This window comes from Gorilla gorilla, chromosome 9, assembly GCF_029281585.2.
Source record: "Gorilla gorilla gorilla isolate KB3781 chromosome 9, NHGRI_mGorGor1-v2.1_pri, whole genome shotgun sequence".
NCBI classification, from domain to species: domain Eukaryota; kingdom Metazoa; phylum Chordata; class Mammalia; order Primates; family Hominidae; genus Gorilla; species Gorilla gorilla.
The window spans coordinates 141,276,198-141,291,479 of NC_073233.2; the positions used below are offsets into that span (position 1 = coordinate 141,276,198).

Here is a 15,282-nt window from a genome sequence, read left to right on the forward strand (position 1 = left end):
TCCAAGCTCATGCCATCTCTTGTTTCACTCCTACCCACAGTGGACAAGCTGGGGGAAGGCATGTGCCAGAGCAAAACCAGCTTCACAGTCCACATGAGGGCATCTGGTGGCAAAACATCAATTATCACCTCCTCGTCTGAGAAGCAGAAGATTGGATTTCTTGAGAGTCTCCACAGCCCACTTGTGTTCTGTTCAATTCTAATGCTTACGTAAAACACCCTCACATAGGACAAAGGTGATGAAATCACTGCTTGGAATGAAACAAATCTGAATGTAAATGGAAAAATAATATGGTTAGAACTGAAGAGGCAGACACTATATAAATAGGCTTTGCAAATTAACAAGCACCCGAAAGGCACCCAGAGAAAAGCAGCTGTCCTGACCACCAAGGAAGGAAATGCTTCAGCACTGAGGACAGTTCTTGTGGGTCATGCTATTGGTGGTGTTCAGTCCGTGCCCAGAGTTCAGAAGCTGGAGCTAAAGGCAACTGACAGAACTGACCCATCTCCAAGTGGGCTGAGGCATCCACTAGGCCACCAGGCAGGAGAAGTGAATATCACAGTCCAGGTATCACAGAGTATTGTAGGCTTGAGATGCATAAAGAGATTCTGGGAGAAAACAAAGGAGGGGACAAAATAAAGAACTGAGTGGCCACTAAGGGGCCGTCCTGGTAAGGTGGGGCATGCTCCCACATCCCAGCTTCCCCCAAACTTCATTTATGCCCTCTCTGTGCTCCCAACAGGGACACAAATTAAGGCAAGTTGGCTTGGTCTCTCCAATTGAGTCAAAATGTTTATTGTTTGTCGTCCAGGGTTCTAAATCACTCAGAAGGGAGCTTATTTGTTCTCTCAAGTTCTCCGTTACCCCTGTGGGGGCTTGGGAGAGAGCTTTGAACTGAGAAAAAGCCCTGGCAGTAATTAAATACAAAAGGCCTCCCTGTGCCTCCCCACATTCGGAGTTGGCAGCCGGCTCCAGCCAAGCAGAAGGGGGAAGATTTGATTTTAATCACACTGATTTCATATTTTATTTTGCTCATTAAAATTCCTGATAAGGATTTTCTTCAGCATTCTGTGGTTCTCCCTGAATATTTGAAGAGGGTCTTTTAGAATTTTTTCTCTTTTCATGGCAAATGTTGTCTGATCCCTGCCTGCTCCATGGTCCGAAAAGATTGCCTCCACCTTGCTCAAATCCAAGATGTGAGAAGTTTCTGAGAGAAAGAGAAAAAAAAATTTTCAGGATGGCATGCCACCACTCTGTAATTACAGCCATGCTGCCTCTGCTCAGCCCAAGTGAAAAAATCAATTATCTAAGAATGCAGGCCTGGAATCAAGATGAAGAAAAACTTTGCTCTCTGAAGTTGTCTAGAACGTCTAGGAAAAAAAGGGATTCTGGGTCTGTATAAAACCATACTGCTGGGGAGGGAAGCAAATCCTTTTTAGAAGAAACTGCTAAGATGCCTACGGGCCTCTGTGCCCCAGGTGGGCTATCTCTCTGAGGGCAGTGGGACCTCGGGCCTCAGTTCCAGGGCAGTGGGGGCAGGCCTTGTTCCTCTGCTACGGACAGGGCTAAATTGTCACCAATCAGGCACAAATTTGAAAGAGGCTGGGAATGTTTTATTCTTCAAAAGGACATCAATGCCAATACTTTCTTGCCCACAGAGAATCTAATTTTAGTGTAGAGATGTATAAATATATATTCATATGTGTGTGTGTAGATATATGTTCTATATATAGAATTAGAGCTATAGTATTATAGCTATACAGAATAGTATATAGTATTATAGATATATTCTATATATGTATATTCTACATATAGTATCATTATATACTCTCCATCTGTACCTCTCCACATCCTTGAATCTCTTTGACTGCATCTATGATGAGGATTTGCAAGTACCACGTTCTATATTCCGGGTTCTCTGGATGAAGCCTGTCCTCCTGGAGAGGGGAGGGGAGACGAAGGTCTTGGCCTCAGTCTTTGGCAGTGGTGAAGGGCCCCGTGGGCTGAGCCACGTCACTAGACTCCCTTCCTAATGGAAGCTCTGGTATGAAAAGCCCAGTACATTCTCACTGTGCACTGCTTCAGACGTGCTGTATTCTGATAGCGAATGCGAGAAGTTCTGATTTGGCATAAATATGTATCAAAGCATTCCTTTTTGACCTCTTCATTTACCCATAAAATATTAGATTGCCGGATGGCATTATTTGGGGTGCTCATTCCCAGCCTCGCTTAGGTGCTCAAACACCTACAAAATTACTCCAATTGTTGCTAGCTTGTTAACCTCAACTAGCAAGTGGAAACAATTTACCTTTTGTCATTTTACTCCAACAAAACTCTATTCCCACTGAAGTAATTTTAACACCTATCAAAATGCAGAAACAACCAAAAAACAGAGAGATTACATATATATGTTTGTGTGTATATGTGCTTGTATATGTAGACATATATATCCCACTTTTAGTAGATTAGAATATATATAAATTGTAATTCTATTAATAGGCAATAAATGATGATGACTTTTTAAGATGTCCTAAGAACCCATTATCAGGAAATCTGATCAAGTTACTCTAGGCAGGAGGGATGACTACTTGCCAAGATGTGCAGCCTGTTTTTCTATGTTCAAAGTGCTCATATGGGAGAGAACTAGGAATTAGAGAATGAGAAAGACATGTCCTTAATCGACCTCTACAGAGCTCATCTGGGAAGAAAGTGGGTCCCTTCTTTCCTGCAATGTGGCCCTCTGTTCTGGACTCCACCTCAAGCATTTTGTCCTCTGCAGTCTTTTGTGTGCTAATGCTATTTCCTAAAGAACAAACTCTTGTCCATCACAATAGAATGGAAGGCCTTGCTCTTGTCTGAAGCTGTGCACTCCCACTTCCTGCAATCTCTTTACTTAGCAGCAAATTTTCCTTCATTAAAATTAAGCCTCATTTCTTGCTCATCTTTTCCTGTTTTTCTCAGCAAAACTGAGTGCAATCCTGAACCTGTTTTTCTTGCTGCTTTATTTTCTTGTCAGTTCATAACTGAATCCTCTTTCCCTCCAAAAACAATTGAGAGCTTTATTCCACCCGATTTTGCCTCTCCTTTGTGTGGGAAACAAGAGGAAGAGAAGATGAGGAGTGTGGGTGTGTGTATGTGGGGTGTGTGTATGTGTGTGGGGGTGTGGGTATGTATAAGTGTGTGGAAAGAGTGGGTGTGGATATGCGTGTGTGGGTGCGTGTATGTGTGTGTATGTGTGTGTGGGGGTGTGGGTGTGTGTATGTGTGTGGGGGTGTGGGTGTATGTGTTTGGGGGTGTGGGTATGTATAAGTGTGTGGAAAGAGTGGGTGTGGATATGCATGTGTGTGGGTGCGTGTATGTGTGTGTATGTGTGTGTGTGGGTGTGTGTATGTGTGTGGGGGTGTGGGTGTGTGTATGTGTGTGTGTGGGTGTGTGTATGTGTGTGGGGGTGTGGGTGTGTGTATGTGTGTGGGGGTGTGGGTGTGGGTATGTGTGTGGGGGTGTGGGTGTGGGTATGTGTGTGGGGGTGTGGGTGTGGGTATGTGTGTGGGGGTGTGGGTGTGTGTATGTGTGTGGGGGTGTGGGTGTGGGTATGTGTGTGGGGGAGTGGGTGTGTGTATGTGTGTGGGGGTGTGGGTGTGGGTATGTGTGTGGGGGTGTGGGTGTGTGTATGTGTGTGGGGGTGTGGATGTGTGTATGTGTGTGGGGGTGTGGGTGTGTGTATGTGTGTGGGAGTGTGGGTGTGTGTATGTGTGTGGGGGAGTGGGTGTGTGTATGTGTGTGGGGGAGTGGGTGTGTGTATGTGTGTGGGGGTGTGGGTGTGTGTATGTGTGTGGGGGAGTGGGTGTGTGTGCATGCGTGTGTGGGGGTGTGGGTATGTGTATGTGTGTGGGGTGTGGGTGTGTGTATGTGGGTGTTGGGTTGTGGGTATATGTGTGTACGGAGTGTGGGTGTGTGTATGTGGGTGTTGGGTAGTGTGGGTGTATGTGTGTGGGGTGTGGGTGTGTGTATGTGGGTGTTGGGTTGTGGGTATATGTGTGTACGGAGTGTGGGTGGGTGTATGTGGGTGTTGGGGAGTGTGGGTCTATGTGTGTGGGTGGGGGTGTGGGTGTGAGTATGGGTGTGTATATTGTGTAGTGCGGTGTAGGTGTAGGGGTATATAAGTGGAGGTGTTGGTGAGGGTGTGTGGGGCAGTGAGTGTGTGGATGTGGATGTGGGGTGTGGGTGTGTGTACATGTGTGGGTGGGGGTTGTGGGTGTATGAGTGTGTGTATATTGTGTAGTGACGTGTGGGTGTGGGGGGTGTATAAGTGAGGGAGGTGTGGGTGAGGGTGTGTGGGGCGGCAAGTGTGTGTGTGGGGCGTGGGTGGGGTGTGTGTATGAGGTGGGGTATGTGGTGGTGTGTGTATGTGGGTGGGAGGCTGTGGGTGTGTGGGGAGGGTGAGTGTGTGTATGTGGGTGTGTGTAGTGTGTGTGGGATGTGGGTGGGGTGTGTGTATGGGGGGGTATGTGGGTATGTGTGTACGTGGGCGGGGGGGTATGTGGTGTGTGAGTTGTTAGCAGGTGAGGGGTTAGGAAGTGTTTTTCCTAAATGTCCAGGATGTACTAGAAGGATCCATCTGTGTATTTTGGCACCAGGTTTTTGTGCAGCCTCTAGGATTACTGATTGTGTTTCAGTGTATTTACGCTCATTGCCGAGATAGCGTGGCCTTATATATCCACCTGGAGTGGCAACTGCTCGAGGTAATTCTCTAGGGTCAGATTCCTAGACAGGGAGGTAACAGAAAAAAATCGTGGAATTAGCATTGGATTCTCTGCAACAGCAGATCTCAAGCTTTGATAAATCTGCCCCTCCTTAAGGCTATCTGCCCATCTCTTTAGTTTATGCTCATTTTCCCTTCTTCTCTCAATCAGGTTATCTACCTAACTTCTGTCTAAGGGCCAACATAGATACATGGAATTCTATAGACCTAAACTTTCATAATTGCCGGATTCTCTGAGCAGCACTGAAGCCTCCACTTCCTTTGATAGGCAGAGACATAGAATGACTGTTCAATGTTCCCCGGTATGTTGGGGTTGCAGCAGAGTTCAGGGACCCTGGGTACAGCTACTACTCGGAGGCCAAGTAAAGGGGAGTCCACCTAAGCCTGGAATCATGTGCACCAGGGTTCTGATCAAACTGACAAGGTGCTCGCACTGTAAATATGAGTTTTGAGAAGACACTTTGAGGTCTTTGGAGACAAAGCTCCAGAGAACACTATACGGGTTTGGTGGCTATTTTAGACATTCTTCAGTTTCCGTTTGACGTTCTTGACTCCTATGCTTACTAAAAACCTAGGCACTCATTAAAAGACGGCTAAAAACTGAAAACTAGCTAGGTGACCTTGGGCAAATTACTTCTATGCCTCATCTATAAAACAGAATAATGATATTATAAACCTTGTGGGTGTGTTTCAATTTTTTTTTTTTTTTTTTTTGAGATGAAGTCTTGCTCTGTCACCCAGGCTGGAGTGCAGTGACATGATCTCGGCTCACTGCAACTTCTGCCTCCCAAGGTCAAGCAATTCTCCTGCCTCAGCCTCCCAAGTAGCTGGGATTACAGGTGCCTGCCATCATGCCCAGCTGATTTTTGCATTTTTAGTAGAGATGGGGTTTCGCCATGTTGGCCAGCGTGGTCTCGAACTCCTGACCTCAGGTGATCCACCTGCCTGGGCCTCCCAATGGGCTGGGATTACAGGCATGAGCCACTGTGCCCAGCCTTAAAGATTAATTGATATAATCGGAGTACAATGCATAGCACAATTCCTGGCATATAGTAATGCAATACTCAAAACCTCAGCTTTCATCATTATCATTAGAAAAGCATACAGCAGTTACCATGTGCTGGGCACCTTACTAAATATTGAGGACACAAAGGCAAATAAGAAACGGCCCCTATCCTCGACTAGCTCACAATCTAAAAAATGTTTTGATGGGACATATCTCAAAATAATAAGAGCTATCTATGAAAAACCCACAGCCAATATCATACTAAATGGGCAAAAACTGGAAGAATTCCCTTTGAAAACAGGCACAAGACAGGGATGCCCTCTCTCACCACTCCTATTCAACATAGTGTTGGAAGTTCTGGCCAGGGCAATCAGGCAGGAGAAGGAAATAAATGGTATTCAATTAGGAGAAAAAGAAGTCAAATTGTCCCTGTTTGCAGATGACATGATTGTATATCTAGAAAACCCCATCATCTCAGCCCAAAATCGCCTCAAGCTGATAAGCAACTTCAGCAAAGTCTCAGGATACAAAATCAATGTACAAAAATCACAAGCATTCTTATACACCAATAACAGACAAACAGAGAGCCAAATCATGAGTGAACTCCCATTCACAATTGCTTCAAAGAGAATAAAATATCTAGGAATCCAACTTACAAGGGATGTGAAGGACCTCTTCAAGGAGAACTACAAACCACTGCTCAGTGAAATAAAAGAGGATACAAACAAATGGAAGAACATTCCACACTCATGGGTAGGGAGAATCAATATCGTGAGAATGGCCATACTGCCCAAGGTAATTTATAGATTCAATGCCATCCCCATCAAGCTACCAATGACTTTCTTCACAGAATTGGAAAAAACTACTTTAAAGTTCATATGGAACCAAAAAAGAGCCCGCATCGCCAAGTCAATCCTAAGCCAAAAGAACAAAGCTGGAGGCATCACACTACCTGACTACAAACTATACTATGAGGCTACAGTAACCAAAACAGCATGGTACTGGTACCAAAACAGAGATACAGATCAATGAAACAGAACAGAACCCTCAGAAATAATGCCACGTATCTACAACTGTCTGATCTTTGACAAACCTGACAAAAACAAGCAATGGGGAAAGGATTCCATATTTAATAAATGGTGCTGGGAAAACTGGCTAGCCATATGTAGAAAGCTGAAACTGGATCCCTTCCTTACACCTTATACAGAAATTAATTTGAGATGGATTAAAGACTTAAATGTTAGACCTAAAACCATAAAAACCCTAGAAGAAAACCTAGGCATTACCATTCAGGACATAGGCATGGGCAAGGACTTCATGTCTAAAACACCAAAAGCAATGGCAACAAAAGCCAAAATTGACAAATGGGATCTAATTAAACTAAAGAGCTTCTGCACAGCAAAAGAAACTACCATCAGAGTGAACAGGCAACCTACAGAATGGGAGAAAATTTTTGCAACCTACTCATCTGACAAAGGGCTAATATCCAGAATCTACAATGAACTCAAACAAATTTACAAGAAAAAAACAAACAACCCCATCAAAAAGTGGGCGAAGGATATGAACAGACACTTCTCAAAAGAAGACATTTATGCAGCCAAAACAACACATGAAAAAATGCTCATCATCACTGGCCATCAGAGAAATGCAAATCAAAACCACAATGAGATACCATCTCATACCAGTTAGAATGGTGATCATTAAAAAGTCAGGAAACAACAGGTGCTGGACAGGATGTGGAGAAATAGGAACAGTTTTACACTGTTGGTGGGACTGTAAACTAGTTCAACCAATGTGGAAGTCAGTGTGGCGATTCCTCAGGGATCTAGAACTAGAAATACCATTTGACCCAGCCATCCCATTACCGGGTATATACCCAAAGGATTATAAATCATGCTGCTATAAAGACACATACACACGTATGTTTATTGCAGCACTATTCACAATAGCAAAGACTTGGAACCAACTCAAATGTCCAACAATGATAGACTGGATTAAGAAAATGTGGCACATATACACCATGGAATACTATGCAGCCATAAAAAATGATGAGTTCATGTCCTTTGTAGGGACATGGATGAAGCCAGAAACCATCATTCTCAGCAAACTATCGCAGGGACAAAAAACCAAACACCACATGTTCTCACTCATAGGTGGGAATTGAACAATGAGAACACATGGACACAGGAAGGGGAACATCACACACCGGGGACTGTTGTGGGGTGGGGGGAGGGGAGAAGGATAGCATAGGAGATATACCTAATGCTAAATGACGAGTTAATGGGTGCAGCACACCAACATGGTACATGTATACATATGTAACAAACCTGCACATTGTGCACATGTACCCTAAAACTTAAAGTATAATAATAATAAAATTTTAAAAAAGTTCTCATTTGCACAATTAAGAGGGGTAAACTTATTTATATCTTCCTCCTTTGTTGTATGAGACAACCGAAGTTCAAAGAAGTTAATAAAATTGTTTAATAGTTACACAGCTAATAGTGGGCAAAGTAATGATTTGAACCCAAGTACAAGTTATTACAAAGGGTGTCCCTCTATCTGCTTTCCAATACAATTGGTGTAGATAAAGTGAGGATCCAGGAGTAAAACTGGAAGAGAAAGGGATTTGGTCACTCATGAGCCTTCGTGTTGCTCTATTATTATAGAAAGTTCAAGAATGAGCAGGCGAGATGAAAGTAGCAGACCCTGCAAGGAGTGGCCCCGTAGAGTCAGAACTGAAACCAAACCCCACTTGCCTGCTGGCCTGGTAAGCTGGTAAGTTGCAAAAGGAGGAAGAATTGGCTGTGGGCTGTGGCTTGGCCCATGTCTTAGATCCTTACCAGTATGGGTGACAAGGACAGCTGACACCAATCATGCAATGTAGGCTCCCACCCCCAGTCCTCTCTACTCTGGAGGAGTGTCGCCATTTCCACAGAGACTCCACAGGAGGATCAGAGCCACCGTGGCTTTAGTTACAGCCTTTACTTCTAACTGGAGTTTTCTTATTTTCTTTCTAATTATTTCTAATTTTCAAGTACTAACAAAACAAAAACAAAAACACTCTTTTTAAAAAAGTATCACTATTGTTTCTAAATGTTTAGTTTATGCTGTGGGTTTAGCCTTGTCTCTTAATCATTGGCTTTAAGACTTGTCAATTACATACTATTTTCTAACTCTTGACCTTTTACCTTTATTATAACTCAACCTCTATTATTTCAAAATTCTACTTTATTTCTATTTGAAATTTTAGCATTTGTAAAACATTAATCACCTCTTATCCTTCTACCTTTCCATTATTGCACATAGGCCATCTTTCCTTTACTTATTTTCTAAATTTTTCCTGTATTTGATTTACGTTTATAAAAACCTACAGAAAGTATGGCCATGGTGGCTACTTTTTCCATTAAAAAAATTTCTTTTTGCTTAGGATTGCCTTGGCTGTTTGGGCTATTTTTTGGTTCCATATAAATTTTAAAATAATTTTTTCTAGTTTTTGTGAAGAGTGTCATTGGTAGTTTGATAGGAGTAGCATAGAATCTGTAAATTGCTTTGGAAAGTATAGTCATTTGAACGATAATGATTCTTCCTATCCATGAGCATGGGATGATTTCCATCTGTGTCTTCTCTGATTTCTTTGAGCAAGGTTTTGTAATTCTCATTGTAGAGAACTATCATCTCCCTAGTTAGCCATATTTCTAGTTATTTTATTTTGTGTGTGTGGCAATTGTGAATGAGATTGCCTTTCTGATTTGGCTCTCAGTTTGGTTGTTGGTGGTGTACAGGAATGCCAGTAATTTTTGCACATTGATTTTGTATCCTGCAACTTTGCTGATGTTTTTAACCAACTGAAGGAGCTTCAGCTGGCTATGGGGTTTTCTAGCTAGAGAATAATGTCATCTGGAACAGAGATAGTTTGAGTTTCTCTCTTCCTATTTGGATGCCCTTTATTTCTTTCTCTTGCCTGAATGATTTGGCTAGCACTTCCCATACTATGTTGAATAGAAGTGGTGAGAGAGGGCATTCTTGTCTTGTAATGGTTTTCAAGGGCAATGCTTCCAGCTTTTGCCCATTCAGTAAAATGTTGGCTGTGGGTATGTCATAGATGGCTCTTATTATTTTGAGGTATGTTTCTTTAATACCTACTTTATTGAGAGTTTTTAACATGAAGTTAAAAACTTCATGTTAAAATAAATGGGAAAAAGCCTTTTATGTATCTACTGAAATAGTCATGTGGTTTTTGTCTTTAGTTCTGTTTATGTGATGAATCACATTTATTAGTTTTCATATGTTGAACCAACCTTGCCTGCGGGGATGAAGTCTACTTGATCATGGTGGATTTGCTTTTTAATGTGTTGCTGGATTTGGTTTGCAAGTATTTTATTGAGAACAAAACTAAGGAATCATGTTACCCGACTTCAAACGATACTATAAGACTACAGTGACGCAGACAGCATGCTACTGGTACAAAAACAGGCACACAGACCAATGGAACAGAATAGAGAGCCCAGAAGTAAAGCAGCATATCCACAACTATCTAATCTTTTAGTAGTAGTAGTAGTAGTAGTACTAGTAGTAGTAGTAGTAGTAGTATCTTGAGACAGAGTCTCGTTTTGTTACCCGGGTTGGAGTGCAATGGTGTGATCTCAGCACACTGCAACCTCTGCCTCCCAGGTTCAAGCGACTCTTCTGCCTCAGCCTCCCAAGCAGCTGAGATTACAGGCACCCACCACCATGCCCAGTACATTTTTGTATTTTTAGTAGAGACTGGGTTTCGCCATGTTGCCCAGGCTGGTCTCGAACTCCTAACCTCAGGTGATCCATCCACCTCGGCCTCCCATAGTGCTGGGATTACAGGCAAAATACAACCATCTGATTTTTAACAAAGCTGACAAAAACAAGCAATGGGAAAAAAAAAACTCCCTATTCAATAAATGGTGCTAAGATAACTATCTAGCCATATGCAGAAGATTGAAGCTGGACCGCTTCCTTACATGCTACACAAAGATCAACTCAAGATGAATTAAAGACTTACATGTAAACCCAAAACTATAAAAACTCTGGAAGATAACGTAGGCAATGCCATCCTAGACAGGAATGAGCAAAGATTTCATGATAAAGACACCAAAGTCCATTGCAACAAAGCAAAAGTTGACAAATGGGATCTAATTAAACTTAAGAGCTGCTGTGCAGCGAAAGAAACTATCAACAGAGTAAACAGAAAACCTACAGAAAGGGAGAAAATATTTGCAAACTATGCATCTGATAAAGGTCTAGTATCCAGCATCTATAAGGAACTTAAACAAATTTACAAGAGAAAAACAAACAACCCCATTGAAAAGTGGGCAAAGGACATGAACAGACACTTCTCAAAAGAAGACATATATGTGTCCAACAAGCATATAAAAAAAAAGTTCAATATCACCGATCATTAGAGAAATGCAAATCAAAACCACAGTGAGATACTATTTCACACCAGTCAGAATGGCTGTTTATAATAAGTTAAAAAATAACAGATGCTGGTGAGGTTGTGGAGAAAAGGGAACACTTACACACTGTTAGTGGGAATATAAATTAGTTCAACTGTTGTGGAAAGCAGTACAGTGATTCTTCAAAGACCCAAAAGCAGAACTACCATTCGACCCAGCAATCCCATTACTGGGTATATATCCAGAGGAATATAAAGCATTCTACAATAAAGACACATGCACACAAATATTCATTGCAGCACTCTTCAAACAGCAAAGACGTGGAATCAACCTAAATGCCCATCAATGACAGATATGGATAAAGAAAATGTGGTACATATACACCATGGAATATTATGCAGCTATGAAAAAAGAACAAGATCATGTCTTTTGCAGGAACACGGATAAAGCTGGAGGCTATCATCCTTAGCAAACTAACTCAGGAACAGAAAATCAAATTCAGCATGTTCTCACTTACAGTGAGAGCTAAATGATGAGAACTTATGAACAAAAAGAAGGAAACAGCAGACACTGGGGTCTACTTGAGGGGAGGGTGGGATGAAGGAGAGGAACAGAAAAGATAACTATTGGGTACAGAGCTTAATACCTGGGTGATGTAATAATATGTACAACAACCCCCATGAAATGTGTTTATCTTTGTAACAAACCTTCACATGGACTTCCAAACCTAAAACGAAAGTTTCTTTAAAAGGAAAAAACACTTTAACCCATTGGCCTCTTTTCAGATGTTAGGGTCCAGAACAAGCAGACCAAGCCCTGCTCCCATAGAGTGTACCAGTGAGTGAGAGCCAAGAGCCCCATAATCAATGGACTTTGGTGAGGATTAACTTGCAATCTTCTGGATCTCCATGGGAGAGGGTTTGTAGAGGCCACTGGCCAGTCTAGGGCGGCCTTTGGGTAGGGCATGAGAGGGGGAACAGGAATAAGCCCATTGATGATGTGCTGTCTCTGCTCTTACCTACTGGTGGGCTCCATGGAAGCAGAGCTCAGTCTGTGGCTGGACCCTAAATCTGAAACACATTAAATGGATGCATGTTTCAACTTGAACTGTTGACATGTTGGGCTGGCTACTTTACCGGGGGCTGTCCCATGCCTGTGTTTAGCCACAGCCCTGAACTTTGCTCTCTACATGTCATTAGCAGCTCCCTTTCAGACATTGTAAAATGTCCCCTTGGCAACAAACTCACCTCTGGTTGAGAACCTCAGCTTTAATCCTTACAGCCATCTTTCACGATGGGCAAGGCTGCCGTTCTTACTCTTCATTTTATAATAAAGGAAGCTCAGGCTGAAAGGCTGTGATTTCCCCAAAGTCACACAGAATGGCAGAATGGTCCAGGTGACTAGATTTCTTAACTCCAAATCCAGTTCTCGTTTCAACACATGTCAGCACTTCATACCTGACAAGCGGCCGGCAGATTGTCTTCAGAACAAGACAATGCGGACTTCAATTTACAGTGTGGGCCCTGGACTGTGTCACCCCTGGAGGCTGCATCCATGAAGTCAGCGCCTCTCCTGGTGAGGCTGCTGCTGGTGTAGGCAGACTCAGTGGGCTATGATATTACATAGATTAAAGGAGGGAAAGCATCCTCAGCCTCCCTAAAATTGTTTTCAATGATGGCCTCTGGACTAGAGGATGAGTTGACTTTCAATCAGAAAAACAGTTAATTCAACACTGGAATCGCCTCCTCCGAGTCTTTGACATCATCCTCACTCTCAATCCAAATCTCCTTAAGACAGAGTGTCTTGGACAATTAACTGGGAGAGGATGCAGCAAAACTGACCCAGCTGTATGGATTAAGAGAGGAGGTGCAGGCTACTGGCAAGTGTAGCTCCCAAGAATCAAACTGATGACCCGTTGAGGTCCAAGCAGGAAGCTGGTTGTAAGAGTTGTTCAATGCAGGCTCAGGGTGTCCTATCAACCACAGAGAACAACAGTGATGGGAGTCCTGAAAGAAAGGAGTCTCCATCTAGGGGTTCTGTTTGCAAGTAGCAGGACACAGCCACATGTAGAGTCCAGTTCCTGAAAGGAGGAACCAATAAAGCATGCCAGGATGCCTATCCCAGGATGAAACTAGAGGGCCAGGTTAGGAAATGGAATCAATATCATTAAAGAAGTGGACTTCAGAACAAAGGTGAGGGCTGTCTCATGGCCAAGGTACCCAATCAAAGTTATGTAAAAAAGTGAAGGCCACGTGATACAGAGCTCACAGCGTGCAGGACAAGAACTGGTAATACTAATCCCTTCTGTCTCAGAGCAGCGTTGGTCTTGGGATCTGGGGGAAGAATGAAGGAGATCCACTAGGTATGAGACTCAGAGGCCAGGAGCCAAACAGGTTTTAGGAAAACACTTTAGCCTCTTTGGGTCTCACAGAATTATAGATTCCGCCAATGGAAAAAAAAAGTAAAAAAAAAAAGACAAACTCAAGTAGTAGGATCTAGTGGCTAAGAATTTGGAATCTAGGACCAGACAAATCTAGGTTAAAGTTTGCATATTGAATAAGTGTATTGCCTTTGATATATAATGTCTCTAAGACATAGTAGCATTGCTTTTAAGATGGAAGTCAATATACAATCCCTTTTATAGGATTGAGAAATTTAAATGAGACAATAAATAGAAATGTCCCAGTGCCTGAAATACAATAGAAATTCATTCAGCGTTAGTTTAAAAGAAATCAATTTCCCCCAGCCTCAACTTAGCATTTCACTTGGAGTGAGAGGAACAAAAAGGATGGGCAGGTTGCTGTTGCTATCAGAGGTTCTACTTTTAGTGAATGTCCTTGCTCTTAGCATCTCTCTTTCCTTACTTCCTTACACCCCCACTTGTTATGAAAAGAATGAGGACTTCTTCCTCCCCATTTTTCTGACACCCAAGGATTTTCTACAGATGGAAATATTTAACATTCTCCAGAAGCTCAAGGGCAGGCTTCAAGTTAGCACAGCTATACCTGGATTCTGATGTGGAGACAAATTGCTACTTCATTATAGAACCAGTGAGAAGCATCCAATTTTGAAGGCTGTTAAATTTGCAAGGGCAACAGAGAACCAAATGAATATAAAATGCAGAATGGCCTCACACAGGCACAGCATCTTATCTTAGAGGCAAAAGAGAAGCGCGCAACCCCTGACACCCTGGAAAGATGTTTTATGACAGTAAAAATAGTTGGGGTAAGTCTATGCTATTTAGATATGATAAGCAAGACATGAAATGTCAGTAACTGTTTCTTTTCGTAAGGCAAGAGATGCCAAGGAGTCAGCCACCATTTTGAGAGAATCTCTGAACACCTGTCACCTGTGCAGACCTCTCTGTAAAGCTTAGAGACAGAGACTCCCTTAGTCTCTAAATACTACCACCCACTGGCCCACTCACCTACAGTGCTGCTATCGATCAATACGCAGTCAACAGATGTTCTCCTGGTCTTGCAAGGCAGGAGGAACAATCGCCCAGTTGCCTGGGGAACCACGGACTTCCATGGAAGTCTTGCAGGATCCGCTGCAGGGCCAGTAACAACAGAGACTGCAAGCTCAGGTGGCCTCAGCTCTTGCCCCTTTTTGTGGATTTCTGAGCTATCTGGGAAAGTCAGCAACCACTTTAGTGCCTTTACCTGCTGCTGTGGGAAGAAGCCTTACATACTGTACAGTCAGTTGACTTCTGAGGAAGAGACTCCTCATATCTATCAATTCTCACTCCTTACCTCACCAGGGCACTTTTACAGCAGACTTCATCAAAACTTCCATGTAAAAATGGCCTCCAAATAGAACTCAAAGTAAGAATACCTGGGCTAGGTTTCAACTCAGGGTGAAATCTGGTTCACAGAAACCCTTAAAATTGCTATAGAATTTTGCAAACATTGAGCTTAAATAAAAAGGAGATGATGTTACAGCAGTACAAGATGATATGAATATTACAGCTGAATTCTGAAGTTGGGGGCTCACACACTGATCCCCACCACTCATTTCCAAGTGGTTTCTGTCTCCTGCTTGGGAGGGCTTTCAGCTCCCGTGCCCAGCCCTGCTACCTGTGGAAG

General features: G+C 42.8%; 1 protein-coding gene and 1 long non-coding RNA gene across 3 annotated transcripts in view; both read right to left on the reverse strand.

Moving 5' to 3' along the window:
• The window catches only part of OPCML (opioid binding protein/cell adhesion molecule like), a 1,134,040-nt gene that overhangs the window by 909,224 nt on the left and 209,534 nt on the right, over nt 1–15,282 (reverse strand). The gene's annotated exons all lie outside the window — the stretch shown is intronic.
• On the reverse strand, nt 511–14,685 carry LOC109028914 (uncharacterized). Its single transcript, XR_002007920.3, has 3 exons — nt 14,625–14,685; nt 1,842–1,937; nt 511–1,207 (listed from the first exon to the last, which is right to left on the reverse strand). It is a non-coding gene; the product is annotated as an uncharacterized lncRNA (long non-coding RNA).